The sequence below is a fragment of the Tursiops truncatus genome, chromosome 6, assembly GCF_011762595.2.
Source record: "Tursiops truncatus isolate mTurTru1 chromosome 6, mTurTru1.mat.Y, whole genome shotgun sequence".
Lineage (NCBI taxonomy): Eukaryota > Metazoa > Chordata > Mammalia > Artiodactyla > Delphinidae > Tursiops > Tursiops truncatus.
Window position 1 is genome coordinate 112371702 of NC_047039.1, and position 14484 is coordinate 112386185.

Genomic DNA, 14484 nt, shown 5'->3' on the forward strand with positions numbered 1-14484 from the left:
CCCCTCCGTCTCCCCAGACTCCTCTAAGTGGTAGGCATGGTGCCGTCAGCCCACGGCGCTGCCCGAGACTGGGGACCACAGTCAGAAAAGCCCACATTTCTGCAGTGGAAGCTGAAAAGCAAGGAAATCGGTGAGGGGGGCACTGGCCACGCCCCCAGAGCTCACAGCCCACCACCTTGTGGGGCAGGTTATCTTACACCCTCCCTCCTCCTCCCCCTCCCCCCCCCCGCCCCCGAGCACACGAGAAACCCAAGGCTCAGGGCAGTGAAATAACACTGCAGTCCTGTGTCCCAGACCCAATCCAATCTCAATCTTCTTCCCACAGTTGCAGCGAGGCGTCTCTGTTTCTCTAACGTGGTCGGGAAAGACAAGACTGCTCCGGCCTCAATGACCAAGTCTGCTTTACCGGATCAAAACACGGCTGGAAATGAGGAGCGATCGTTTTTCCCTAATTCTGCTCCGTATCCAACCTCTCGTCCCAGTTCTAAAAGCACCACCCTGTTGGTGGCTGAAAAAGGTGGCAGCTGCAGTAGTACGTGTTGCAGATTAGCCAGGGGCACCCCTGTGCAGGCTGGAACCCGTGAGCAGAAGGGCAGAGCGTGCCGAGTCCCTGGCCCCCAAGAAAACCAGTACCCAAACTCCAGGGGAAGTAGGCAGCCCCGTTGCACCCCGATTTCTGAAGCAGACGGAAGGAGACCTGCGTGGGTCCCAGGTGTTCTACAGTGGAGTCTGGGAAAGCCAGCTCCTGGAGGCTGGGGTCCTGGGAGTGCAGCCCCTCCTGCTGGGGAGTTGGGGGCCACCAGTTCTGGGGGAAGTCAGGTTTGAGTGCAGAGCCGCTCAGTGGGGTGAGGGCTCGGCCCCATCTCAGCCAGCTCATGACTCCATCCACATACCTGAAACCAGAGACTGGAACCAAATCACGGAAAACCCACATTTCCAGGCTGAAAAATTGTGGCTTTATTCTGCGTGCAGTTGGCCCGGACCCTGTGAGGCCCACAGGGAGATCCATTGTCAGTCAACACTAACAGTCAATATTCTGGGCTTTGGCGTGGAGGAGGGTGGGGAAAGCTGAGGGCGGCATCCGCGGCAGCTAATGGACACGTGCCGTGAAGGGCAAGGTTAATGCTGCCCAGGCTTCTCAGCGCCTCCCCTGGCTGCAATGGAGGAAGAAGCTAGTACATTCCAGGCTCCCTCCCGGCATGGCCTGCTGTGCACCTGTCCCCCCCCACCCATGGCCTCCCGTGCTTCTGCCCTCCTGCAACCTTCACAGACCACTTCTAGTGTGGGCATCACCCCACTCCTTCGACACTGCACCTGGGGGTGACCCCCTCCTCTGGCAGAGAGAGCTGGGACCCTCCAGGGACTCCCCCTGTTCTAAGTCGGGGGCTCTCTGCCTGCGATCATCTCATTCTGTTTCTGGGAGCCTCACTCTGTCATTTCTTTTCTAACATTTTGCAATTGCTCTGCCAGCAAGGGCTGTATTCACTGAAGATCTTCAGGCATAATTTGATTAAGATGTTGAAACCCCATTGTAGAAGCAAAGTCTTGGAATAATCCATGTTGACAGCTGGTGGAATCATGAGCTGGGGCCCCTCACACCCAGGAAGCTTGAAGCTATAGACAAGGACGCCCCCTTCCTTCTACCGCATGGTTGGGTTCCCTCCACCCTGACCTCACGTGCAAAGGCACCGTGCTTAGCAGGACTTCACCACTGAGCATGGTGACCCCTGAATTCCTATAACAAAAACGTGTCCAGCCTTTCCCCTCCACAGCTGAGGTCTCTGTATTACTCATAAGAAAGGTGAGTGAGAGCAAACAGCTGCTGATTGAGTTCCAGCTGTGCGTAAATTCTCAATCCTGGATTACTCACAGTCTGGTTGTGGAGATTAAACGTATGCCCGTTAAACAACACCAAAGACAACACAGATGAGAAGAAATTAACTGGTAAACGGTGTGGTTCTTATTAGGAAGCAGAGAAGCTTAGAGAGAGGGAGTGTGTTGCGGGGGGAGAGTCAAGGGATTTTCCCGGGAGGGGCAGTTTTACGCCCGGCTTTGAATCGGCCACCGTTTTACTTGCCCCGGATTCTGTAGGGCAGCAGTCTGGACCAGCCTCACCTGGGTGACTCCTGCAGCTGCAGACATCCAGCAGTTGGTGGTGCCGGATGGTCCCAGACAGCCTCACCCACGTGCCGGCCAGCTGGGACCAACTGTCAGCTGGGCCTCTCTCCCCTCCAAGTCCGGGTTCCTTCGTGTGCTGTCTCAGGGCAGCTAGTTGAGTGTGAGACACCGCCCCCACCCCTCCACCCAGATCCCACAGCCTTGTCTACCGCCATCTCCTTGTCACAGCAGGCCTAGGGGTCAGCCCAGATGCGAGGGGCAGAAAAACATAAGAGTGGCAAAAAGTTCCACAAAGGAGCTGCTGAGTCACGTTGGAAAGGGGCCTGTGCTCAGGGATGGGAGGAATTGTGTCCCACTGCACAAACAATTTAATATCCTTGGGAAAACCTCAGTGTTACAAACCACTAGTGTCGGATGGACCCTCCTGAGACTCTGACCGGATCATGCTGTCAGGGGATGGAGCGAATATCTACAGGAAGATGTATGGCACCTGTGCTATAGGATGAGAAGCCACAGGTCAGCAGGGCTCAGAAAGTAAAATTCCTGGTTGACACATGGTAGTCCCGGGAGAGCACTTAGGCACCAGTTTGAGTGGAAAGCAGACAGCAGCGGGAATCACATCTAGTGTGTCGTTAGTTGGTACCAAAGGGCATGTGTGATCCCCAGAGATAACTTGAAGAGCTGTCCGGGGTCTGACTCAGAGTGGAAGGGACCTCACACCTATCTGTCCCCAGCAGGATATTTAGAGTAAATGAACAAGAGAAAGAAGTGAGGCAAGGTCTTTTTGGCCCTCACGCAAGTAAACCCACCACTTATGGGGCATTTTATGTATATGATTTTGTTGCATCGTCACAACATCCCTCAATGCAGTTATTATTATCTTCTTGTCGAACGCCCGGTCAGGAGCTGCTTCTCCAACCTGTGATGTCGCAACAGATAACCCCTTCCTGCACGCTCCTCACCCTCTGAGGAGACAGCCTTCGGGGGTCTAGGACTCCAGTAGATCTGGGTGGGCACATGCTTCAAAAACCAGCACATTTAAAGCTTGAAGCAAAGCAACGACATGTAACAGGGAAGCCCAGCCTTACTCTGCTCCCTCACCCCATCTAGTCCTTGCTCAATCCCAGGACAAATGGCCAGAGGCCCTTCTGTCCCCAATCTAGGTGGACTCAAAGGACTCCAGGACCCAGTGGTGGACACAGAGATGCACCAGCTAGACCCCCTTCAGGATGGTCTGGCTGCCCAACTTTGGGGAGAGGTCAGCACACAACCTCCAGCCATCAGCTCCCTTACAGTTCTATCAGCCTTTGCTTTGTGTGTTTTTGAAGTTCTGTTATTAGGTGCATAATAGTTTAAGATTATTATGCCCCCTTATGAATTAATTTTGTTATCATTATGAAAAGATTTTCTTTATCCCTGGTGGTATCTTTGCTCTGAAATATTCTTTGTCTTATATTAGTATAGCCAAACCATCTTTGTTTCAATTAACATTGGCATAATGTATCTTTTCTGATCTGTTTTCTTTTAGCCTGTTTCTGCCTTTATATTAATATGGGTTTCTTATAAGTCAGATATCCCTGGGTCTTGCTTATTTACATAATCTGTCAATCTCTGCCTTTTAATTGGTGGTTTTTAGGACATTTACATTTAATGTGATTATTGATAAGACTGGTTTGTGATCTACCATCTTGATATTTTTCCTATTTATTCTCTATATTTTCGTTCTCTTTGTCCTCTTTTTAAGCTTTTTAAAGAATCAGTGGTGATTATAATGAAAATTTTATTAAACCCCTTTGTTGGCTAATTAGCTATAAACCCTTGTTGTAGTATTTTATTGGTTGCTTTGGTATTTACAGTACACATATTTAGCTTATCAATGTCTACCTCCTAGAAACATCACTTCATCTGTAGCAGAAGCACCTTACAAGGGTCCTTCAGTTTCTCCCTCCGCATCCTTTGTGCTACTGCTGTCATACATTTTACTCCTACGTATGTTATAAACCACATAATACTTTTTTTTTTTTTTGCTTTAATAGATTTCTGCATGGTCTCATTCTCCTTATGCTTGAAGGGCTCCCTTTAACACATACTGTAGTGCAGGTCTATTGGTGGTGAATTATTTCTGCTGTTGCACGTCTGAAAAATTCTTTATTTCACCTTTATTTTTTAAAGATATTTTTCCTGGTAAAAGAGTTCCTGCTTGACAGTTCTGCTTTTCTTTCAGACCTTAAAGATGTCACTCCACTCTCCAATACTTTGAATTGTTCCAGGCAAAAGATCTGTTGCTGTGCTTTGTTATCTGGTATGTACTGTGTTCTTTTTGCTCTGACTGCCTTTAAGATTTTCTCTTTATTGCAGGTTTAAATAAATCTGGTTATTTGATGCCTTGGTATAGCTGTGCTTGGGGTTTCTTGTGCTTGAAATTCATTGAGATTCTTAGGTATGTGGGTTTATAGTTTTCACCAAATTTAGAAAATGTTTGTATTTTATTTCTTTCAGTATTTTTTTCCTGACCACTTTCTCTCCATTAGGGACTTCAATTCCATATTTATCAGGATGCTTGAAGTGGTCCCACAATTCACTGACACTTTTATTTTTTCAGTCTTTTTCTTTCTCTGTGTTTTATTTCGTGATGTTTATATCGTTGTGTCTTAAATTTCACTAATCTTTTATTCTTCAAGGTCAATACTGCTATTCATTCTATCTAAGGTATAGTTCATCTTAGATATTATAATTTTCATGGCTACAAGTTTGATTTGGTTCTTTTTGTATCTTCCATGTCTCTATTTAATATGTTTATTTTTTCCTGTAACATCTTTCTTAAAATTAATTAATTAATTGATCTTTGGCTGCACTGGGTCTTTGTTGCTGTGCACAGGCTTTCTCTAGTTGCAGTGAGCGGGGGCTACTCTTTGTTGCGGTGTGTGGGGTTCTCATTGCGTTGGCTTCTCTTGTTGTGGAGCATGGGCTCTATAACAAGAGAAGTGGGTTCGGTCGTTGTGGCTCATGGGCTCTAGAGCGCAGGCTCAGTAGTTGTGGCGCACGGGCTTAGTTGCTCCACGGCATGTGGGATCTTCCCGGACCAGGGCTCAAACCCATGTCCCTTGCATTGGCAGGCAGATTCTTAAACACTATGCCCCCAGGACAGCCCCTGTAACATTTTGAATGTGTGGAATTCAGTTAGACTATTTACTCCTTGTTCACTAATTCTATTATGTGTGTCATTTCTGGGTCACTTTCAATTGACTTATTTTCCACCTCAGTGTGGGTTGTATTTTCTTGCTTTTTGCATATCTAGGAAGTTTTGGTTAGATGCTAGATATCATGAATTTTACCTTGTTAATGGTAAGATTATATATAATCCTATACAGAGTTTTGAGCTCACTCTGGGACATTAAGTTCCTTGCAAACATTTTATCCTTTTGGTGAGCTTTTTCAGATGAAAACAGAGCAGCATTTAGTCTAAGGCTATTTTATCTCAATACCCTTTTGAGTATGCCACTTGATGCCCTGTGACTTATGATGTCTTATACCCTGGTTGTAGAAACAGGCATCGATCCTAGTCCTGCATGAGTTCCCAGGACTGTTCCCTGCAGTCCTTTTGGGTGGTATTCCCCCCTGTCCTCAGGTCTTTTCCTCACATATATGTGTTGATTTGCTGAAAACTCGTGGGCCCCTTTGCTGATGTCTGGGGTTCTCTGCAGCTCTCTCCTCTGCAGACTTCCAGCTGCCTTAGCCTCCCTGAATTCCTCGCTCCAGCTCCTCCACTTTGAGAGACCTTGGGGTCTCCTGAGCTCCCTTCCTGCCTACATCCTGGACATTCTCCATGGGTAGCAAGCTAGAATAATCACAGCGCTTACTTCCTTTGTTTCATATCTTTCAGGGTATATATTTTTTTGCTTTGTTTTGTCTGATGTCCAAATTCTTTAGAACCATCGTTTGAGATATTTCGTCCAGTGTTTTCATTTTTGTTTTCAGTTTTGTTTTTTTTTTGTGTGTTGTTGTTTCAAGAGGGAGAATAGTTTGGTTTTTGTTATTCCATCTTGGCTGGAAGCTATGTTTATTTTTTTACTTGCTCCTTCCAAGAGGTTTTCCTCAACACATTCATTCAATAAGTATTTATTCGCTGAATGTAAATATGCCAGGCAGAGTATTAGACAAGGGGAGATGAAGCAGTGAATAGAGAGGCAGGATGGCTGCCCTCAGATGTGAGAGAGACATTAAATGAATCTCACAATTAGCTATTTAATTATAGTGTGATCCCCGAGGGTTATGAAAGCTGACAGTGCCCAAGTAGATGCGATCAAGTCAGTGTGATCATTCATGAAATGTATTTTTAGATAATAAGCTGTGATGAGTTCCCTTGCAGAACCAGGCAGAGAGAATAGAATTGGGTCCAGATGGCCACTGGGTTTACCAGGTGGGAAGAAAGGGAGTCTTGGCTAAAGGGTGTGGGGCGGGGGAAGGAGGAGGTGCCTCTAGAACACCTGCCCCACCTGCACAGATGCCCCAGGGAGACACTGTTTTCCTGTAACTTGTAGCTACAGCCACTGCATTTCCACAGTCAGACAGCAGCAGGATTCACTCACCTCACATGTGCCCAGCCTGGTGCTGGGGGCTGAGGGCTAAAAAACAAAGGGACCAACAAAATTCGTTCACGGGAGAGGAAAAGTATGAAAGTGCTAATGAGGAAAATACAAGGTGATGGGAGTTTAGGAGATGGGTGGAGGATGTGATGGGCTCAACAGGTCACATCAAACTGTGTGGGTGGGTGATGGTGGAGATGGTTACAGAGGAGGGGGAGAGACAGAGGGTGGAGGCAGCGCTCTGACCAGCATGGGGCAGGAAGGTGGGCCCAGGGGAGGGCAGCACGTGCTGGGGAGGGGCTGAGAGCTGGGCTCAGGCAGCCACGATGCCCTGAGTCTGCCTTCACATGGAACTCAGACAAATACCCACTGAACAGTCACGTCTAAGAGGAACCATGGGGGTGTCCTGGCTGAATGGAATGCTGGCTTGGGGCAAGGGGTGGGTCCGATGAAATGGATTAAGCGGACGAAACCCCCTCATTTTCTCTAGGTCAACTCTCAAAACTGGAGCACAGCTGGAGGAACCATTTCAGTGGGCTGCGTGGAGATCCCCTGGCCAGGAGGCTTCTGCGGAGGGTCTTCCCTGGAGCATCCACAGAGCTCCCACCCCTTCCAGCACTGGGCATCACCTGCCCCATCCCAGGAAGCTCACAGCCGGAGGAAGAGGCCAGAGGGTACACCTCCCGACGTGCTGGGGAAGGTGCTGACAAGGACAGCGAGAGGCTTGGGGGCTGGGGGGCGGGGACGAGCGACGCCCCACTGTGAACAGGAGCAAGACGCAGACGCGGGACTTTGCCTGCTCAGCAGAAACCTACTGCTGCTGCTGCTTTGACCTCCCCACACCTCCCCACACTTCCGTCTCAGCGGGATGAACAGAGCAGAGAAAACTGAGATTTCGGGGACTCTAAGACTGAAACGTGGGCTTCCCTGGTGGCGCAGTGGTTGGGAGTCCGCCTGCCGATGCAGGGGACAGGGGTTCGTGCCCTGGTCCGGGAAGATCCCACATGCCGTGGAGGGGCTGGGCCCGTGAGCCATGGCCGCTGAGCCTGCGCGTCCGGAGCCTGTGCTCCGCAACGGGAGAGGCCACAACAGTGAGAGGCCCGCGTACCGCAAAAAAAATAAAAAGATGGATTATACACGTGTCTGGTCATTTAAATAATGACTCTGCTGACACCATTACACATGTGTCTGGTCACTTAATGACTCTGCTGACACCATTAATTGGATGATAAACGATTCCACCCTTGCTCCTCTGGGTCAATACCAGAGCTGCTCCGAGAAACACCACGGGACCTACTCCCCGACCTGAAGGTCAGGAGAGAGTCAGGGATGGGCAGACAGTGCTCAGGCTACACATAAGCTCAGCTTGGGGGTCAAAGGCACCAGGCCAGACATTTCCGCCTGGTCCAGCGTCCGTGGGCACGCCCACAGCTGTCAAGAACTCAGTCGACCTTAACTGTCTCCGTTTCAATTTAATAAGACAGATACCGTGTGGGGTTTACTGTCACTTTATTATTAAAAGCAGATTGATGGAGGCTGAAGGCATGAGACAGGCCTACCGGCTATGGTGATATCGGTGTCATCCTGCTAGAATTCAATGAACACCCCAGCCTGTCGGAGCCCGGGGGAGGCATCCGTCAAGGCCTCCGTTCACTCATTCATTCACTCATTCCTTCCTTCACGTGCGGTCAGTGGATGAATGTGGAAGCAGACACAGCCTGCACCCTCCCTGGCTCTCAGCCGAGTAGGAAAAGGGGACAAATGAACCGAGAAGAGCCGTGTGGGGAGACCTGGGCCCCCTCGGAGAGCCCAGCTGCCATGAGCTGTGGGAGGCCCAGCCGCTGCTCTGAGATCCGGGTATCAGCAGGAAAAGCATTTACCAAGGAAGGCAGTGCATCGTCCCGTGGAGTGCCCGTGGACGCTGAACTAGGCTGAAATGTCTGGTCTGGCACCTTTGACCCCCAAGCTGATCTCCCCTCTCTACCCCCTACCTCCTTGAGGCCAAGAGTCTTCAGATTAGGGTTAGGGTTAGGGTTAGGGTTACCAAGGTTACCAAGGAGCTCAGCAGGAAGCAGGCAGGAGAGAAGGTCTGCAGTCCCGGATGGCAACTCCCAGGGGTGGGGGAGGCCCTTGGGAGGTGGGAGGGGAGCGCTCAGGCTCCCAGAGCTCCAGACCTTGAGCTGTTGGAGAGAGTGGGGAATTCCAGCCAGGGCTGTCGAGGACCATGGACCCACCTGCCTAAGATGTTGGAAGGAGGAAGGCAAAGACTGGGACTGCCGTTGGGATGCTTCTCTGAAGGTGGGGTCACGGCCTGGGATGCAGGAGTCCCGACAGGCTTCCTGGAGGAGGTGGCCCTCGGGCAGGCAGGCCAGGCAGTTAGCATGTTTTGAGGGGCACATGTCTGCTCCGCCCTCTCCCACACTCACGAGGGATGCCCTCCCCCTGAATCTCTTCTCAAGTTTAGTCTTAGGCCAGACTGTCTTCCCACTCACCGCTGCCTATTCCCACGGGAGGTTTCAGCACAGTCACATGGCCTCCCAGGTCCCAGTGGCCGTCTCCACCGTGAAACCCAGGGGCGCTGCCCGAGCCCCCGCCTGGCCCTCCTGGCCTTCCTGCTCTGCACGGTTTTGCTTTGGGCGCTTCCCAGGGCTGACACGGCTGTGCATCCACGGGGGTGAAGAGACGGGGGTGCTGCAAGCCTGCGCCCCTCTATCCTGGCCTGAGATCAGAGCTGTGGGTGGCAGAGGCCACGTTTACATCCGGGAGAGCCGTGCTGGGGCTTCGCCACGCTCAGAATCGTGAGAATTTAGTATTTGTCAGCCATGCTGGCTTACCAGTCATTTCCACATTTCATGCCACGCTCCCAACCACCAGGCTCCCCTCTTATAGATGCAGAAGCAGGGCTCCGGGAAGTAAGTGAAGCTCACAGCCATCAACAGAGGTGTCGAGACCTGACTTTTCACGGGTCCTGCAGACAAGACAGGACTTGGAGGCCTCTGGGGACTGTCCTAGATCCCAGGGGTGCCTTTAATCTCTGCATCCAACCCAGAGGGCCTTTTGGGGACTGACTGGGAGACCCTGAGAAATTCTGGGGAGATCGGAGTGGGGGTCTAGCAACAGGGTGGGCTTCCGCCTCTGCTGCTCAGCTGCTGTGTGACCTTAAACAGCTTGCATTGCTTCTCTGGGCTGTACTGGGAGATGTCAGTGAGAAAGTGAGTCCCAGATATTGAATGTTCAGACCCGGCCTGGCCCAGAGGGGCCCTGAAATGCTCGTTTCCCACCACCTTCCTGGACGGGGTTGGGAAGAAGCCCATTGCCCGCGCCAGACATGCTCCAGGCCCAGGAGGCTCCCTGATCTTCCCTCCAGCCTTCCTGGAGGTCTTGCTTCCTGCAGCTCCCGCCCACGAGGTCTTCATTTCCCTTCAGTACAGAAGGCGAGTGTCCAATTTGTTACAATTGACGAGTGGAAGCCAGTAGCAGGACCCACTTTCTGCCAGTTAGGCCGGCAGGATTCTAGCTGGTTTTGTGTAGCGTCGGCAAACGCGGCAGTCAACTCCAGGGCGGCCTTGCGTTGCATTTGAGCTGGGGCGGGAGGCCGGGCCAGGCCCCACACAGGGCAGGGCGCTGCTCTGAAGTTAGGACCTGCATCGTCCCTCTACTGTGAGGACACGGGAGAAGGGGGAGACAAGTCAGGCCGCCGACGTTTTGCTGAAATCCAGGCCTTATTTTCCCCTTTCTAATCATCGAGGTCTGGTCCAAAAACATCTTGCTTTTTTGGAAGTACACCTTTGAGGTCGAATAAGAGGGAATGTATATAAACAGAGAATTGTCCCAATGTGTTTCCTTGTTTTTGATTTAAGGAAAAGGAAGAAGAATTTAGCACTGTGAAAAATTCAGATATTGAGAAAGCAGCAAAATAATTTTAGAAAATTATTATAGAAAAATTATAGAAAAAATAATTTTGCCTTCCCAGAAGCCCTTCCTCCCTTGATTAATCAAATGACAGGAAGATCTGAGCAGCCTGGCCGGGCTGAGGCTGCGAATCGGGGGTGGCACGGATGCGTGTCCAGCAGGCGGGCTGCACGGCCTCCTGGCCCTCGTCCTCCGAGCCGTCAGCCGCTGCCCGCGCCAGGCCGCCTCCTGCTCACAGGCACGCTTTTTATGAACAGAAGGAGATGCTCTCTTTCTCGTCGCGGGGGAGAAATCCTGAGACGAGAAGGCGGACACCTGGATGGAATCATATTTCTCCAGCAGAGATGAGCTCGTAGGGATGAGCACGGGGCCAAGTCGCTCATTAGAGGTCGCGGGGCAGAGATGGCATGGCTGAGGACCGCTTCAGCCTCTTTCAAAATTGATGACGAGGGCTTCCCTGGTGGCGCAGTGGTTGAGAGTCCGCCTGCCGATGCAGGGGACGCGGGTTCGTGGCCCGGTCCGGGAAGATCCCACATACCGCGGAGCGGCTGGGCCCGTGAGCCATGGCCGCTGAGCCTGCGCGTCCGGAGCCTGTGCTCCGCAACGGGAGAGGCCACAGCAGTGAGACGCCTGCGTACCGCAAAACAAACAAACAAACAAACAAAATTGATGACGAAACAAGGCTTACTGTATAGAGGGCGTGTGGAGCTGCGTTGGGGGGCGGCTGGAAGCCTGCCCTCCCTCCGTCTCCGAGCTGGGGTGCTCTGCTGTGTTGTTTCCCCTCCTCCCGTCCTCAGGCAGCTCTGAGGGAGGCTGTGTTGCCCCCAGTCTTCTAGTGGAGGGACCCGAGACTCAGGACACCCACCAGGTGCCCAACTCTCCCCGACCCCGAGGAGGCTCGATCATGGGGGCTGCGTGGCTGCACTTCCCTCTCAAAGTCACTGTTCTCCCGGGGCTGAGCGTTCCTTCCCTGGGACCCCTTTCCACCCCATCCAGGGCTGGGAGGAACCCAGGGGCGTTTTTTTTTGCTTTCCCATTGGGATGCCTGGCTCCCAAACCATCCCCCGGACCATCCCTCACAGGGCATCTCCAGAGCTCACGGGGCCGCCCACAGCCTCACATCACAGAGGATGAAATGGGTCAGGATGTGAAAGGAGGGCCCGGGGTCCCCCAGGCAGTGACCAGCCCAGACCTCTGGTGCCACTGCCCACCTAGCCCTAAGCCCTTGGGCAGGTGAGTGGCCGGTAAGTGCAGGGCAGGCGGACCAGGCTCCAGGCCACTAGGAGCCCGCTGGTGCCTCCGTCACCTCCTCCCCCCTCCGACCCCTGGACCAGGTGAGGCACGGGCCACCCTTGCACACGCTAGGCCCGCAAGGGAAATGAGTTTGGGAAAGTGGTTCTTATATACGCTGTGCCCTCAAACTGTTCAGCGCCTCCTCAGCCCATCACAGAGCATGGGGACCAGCCCTGAGTGGCCTTTCCAGGAAGGTCCATTAGCAGGCGGGGACCGTCCAGGGACAGGACAGACTCCCTGTCCAGCTCTGTTAACTGCGTTTTTGCGGTTCCCAGTCCATTTGGACTAGCTCTTCTTACCAAGCAGCAAGCCCATTTCTGCCCGCTAACGGCTCCGGGAAAACAGCCCCTCTGCATCCTGGGAGTTAGCAGGGGAGCGGGGAGAGGGTGATGTGGGCAGAGCCCAGGCACAGGGGCGTCGCCCAGCACCCAAGACGGCTTCCCGGGAGCCAGCGTGTGGAGCTGTCACGTCACTAATTCTCTTTCTGCTCCAGTGGAATCCTTGCATCAACCCACTTGCTTTTAGCGAGTTTATTCTCCCCACTTTCAAAGACCATACACGTTAATCTTAGAAGGTTTTCTCTGCATTTCTCTGTCCGTCCTGCAAGGACGTGTTGAAGGCTCTCACTGTGCTTGGTGTAGACGTGGTACGGGGTTGCGAGAAGCGATGGTATGATGACTCACCTAGGCCTGTGTCCAGACTGAGGGCCTTGGAGTGGGACGACTGGAGAACTGGGGGGACCCTGCGGGAGGACAGCGAGGCAGGCCTGGGGCCACAGTTCTTCCCTGAGAGGCCCTGAGAGGCCATGGTTGGCGTTTTACACCCGGGTGGTCAGTTACTACAGTCAGGCCACCTGGCCGCAGCTGATTTCCTGAGTCCAGCCAGGGGGCGCTCAGAATTCTTCTGAGTGGACACAGAGGGGAGAGAGGGGAAGGCAGGGTCAGAGCCTTGGCCCTTCACTTGGCAAAGATGGTGTGTTAGTCAGCTACTGCTGCGTAATACATTACCCCCAAAGGTAGAGGCTTCATTGACAGACATCTCTCATCTCACGGTTTTGGAGGGTCAGGAATTCAAGAGCAGCTCAGAGGAGAGCTTCTGCCCCCACCCTCTCCAGATGCTGCAGAAGCCACCTCCACGATGGCCTGCCACACGGCATGGGCCTCCCCTAGGGCTGTTTAGGTGAACTTGCGACAAGGCTGCTGGCTTCCCCAGGCACAGACGGTCCAGGGGAGGAAGCAGGGAGGAGGGTGAAAATCCACTTACAACCAAGTACCTGGAGTCGCTCCCCATCTCATCTTCCACACTCCGCTCATTAGAAACGAGCCCAGCCCACATTCCCAGGGAGGCGAAACCAGCTCCGTCTCTTGAAGGGACACTTGCCGACAAAGCTGTAGATATCTTTTTCAATTTTTGTGAAAATCTTTCCATAATTCTCTATGTTTATGTATACCGATGGATGTAAATATTTGAATTGTCAAAATCTGGATTACACTCTATAAGCTGTATTGGATCCTGATCTTGTCATTCAACCAATATCCATGAACATCGATCCGTGCCATTATTTTTCTGGGCTGCATAATATGTACTTCACACAGCGTGATGTCCCAGGAAGTGTTTATGGAATAATGGATGTTGGATGAACGCCTGGTACCACCATTAAATGTATTTAACTCTGTTCACAGGTCACTCAAGCTGGAGTTAATGTTTAATTATTTTAGACAGACGTTGGGCAAATATTGCGTCGGAGACAGCTAGTGCTCTCCCTGTGTCCTCTTCTTCCAGGGCACACGCAGCCGTGCGTCCCAGGCATTCTTGGGTTGGGGGTAACCACGTGCAGGAGTCCGGCCAGTTGAACACAGGGGTGGGGGTGGGGAAGCGATGCACTCCACTGCCCGGTGGGCCATAGGCCTTCCCGAGTGCAGCCCTCACTCTCCCTTCCTCTGCTGGCTGAACCGAGGAAGCTGGAGTCCTGAGGGAGGGGAGCCTGGATCCCTGAGTGACTGCGTGGATTTCCCATTGGGAGAAGCCCCTGGAATTTGGTGGCCGTCTGGTGGAGCCCATCCCACTCCTGGGCCCTTTTCCAGTGACCTCCAGAGACGTCCTCCAACGGGCTGGGTTCTAGGTCAAAGGACACGTGCGTTTTAAATGTCGGTACACGCCGTGGCCGCCCTCCACGTGTGGCACCCGTCCTCCCGAGGGCTCTCTGTGGCCCAGGTTCCAGCCCCCGCCAGCTCCACTGCGAGGTGGGGTGGCCACCAGAAGTGCTCACTAGGGCTCAGGACCTACCTTTTTCTCAGGCCTTGGTACCACCCCTCCATCCTGGATGGTGAACTGCCTAAGTGGACAGAGTGGCTCAGCTCAGCAGCCACGAAGGGATGTGGTTTTGAAGAAATGAATATTCAAGAGCCTGCTCTGTGCAAGCAGAGCAGGGGGTGGGCGTCCCGGGGGCTGCACTGCCGACGGGGCCGGGCTGGCTCTGACCCTGCTGTGGTACCACCACGCTCCGTCCTGATGTCCACCGGTTGCTGGGCTCCTGAGAGCTTTCTGTCTTGGTCCAGCCAAGCACAAAGAAGGC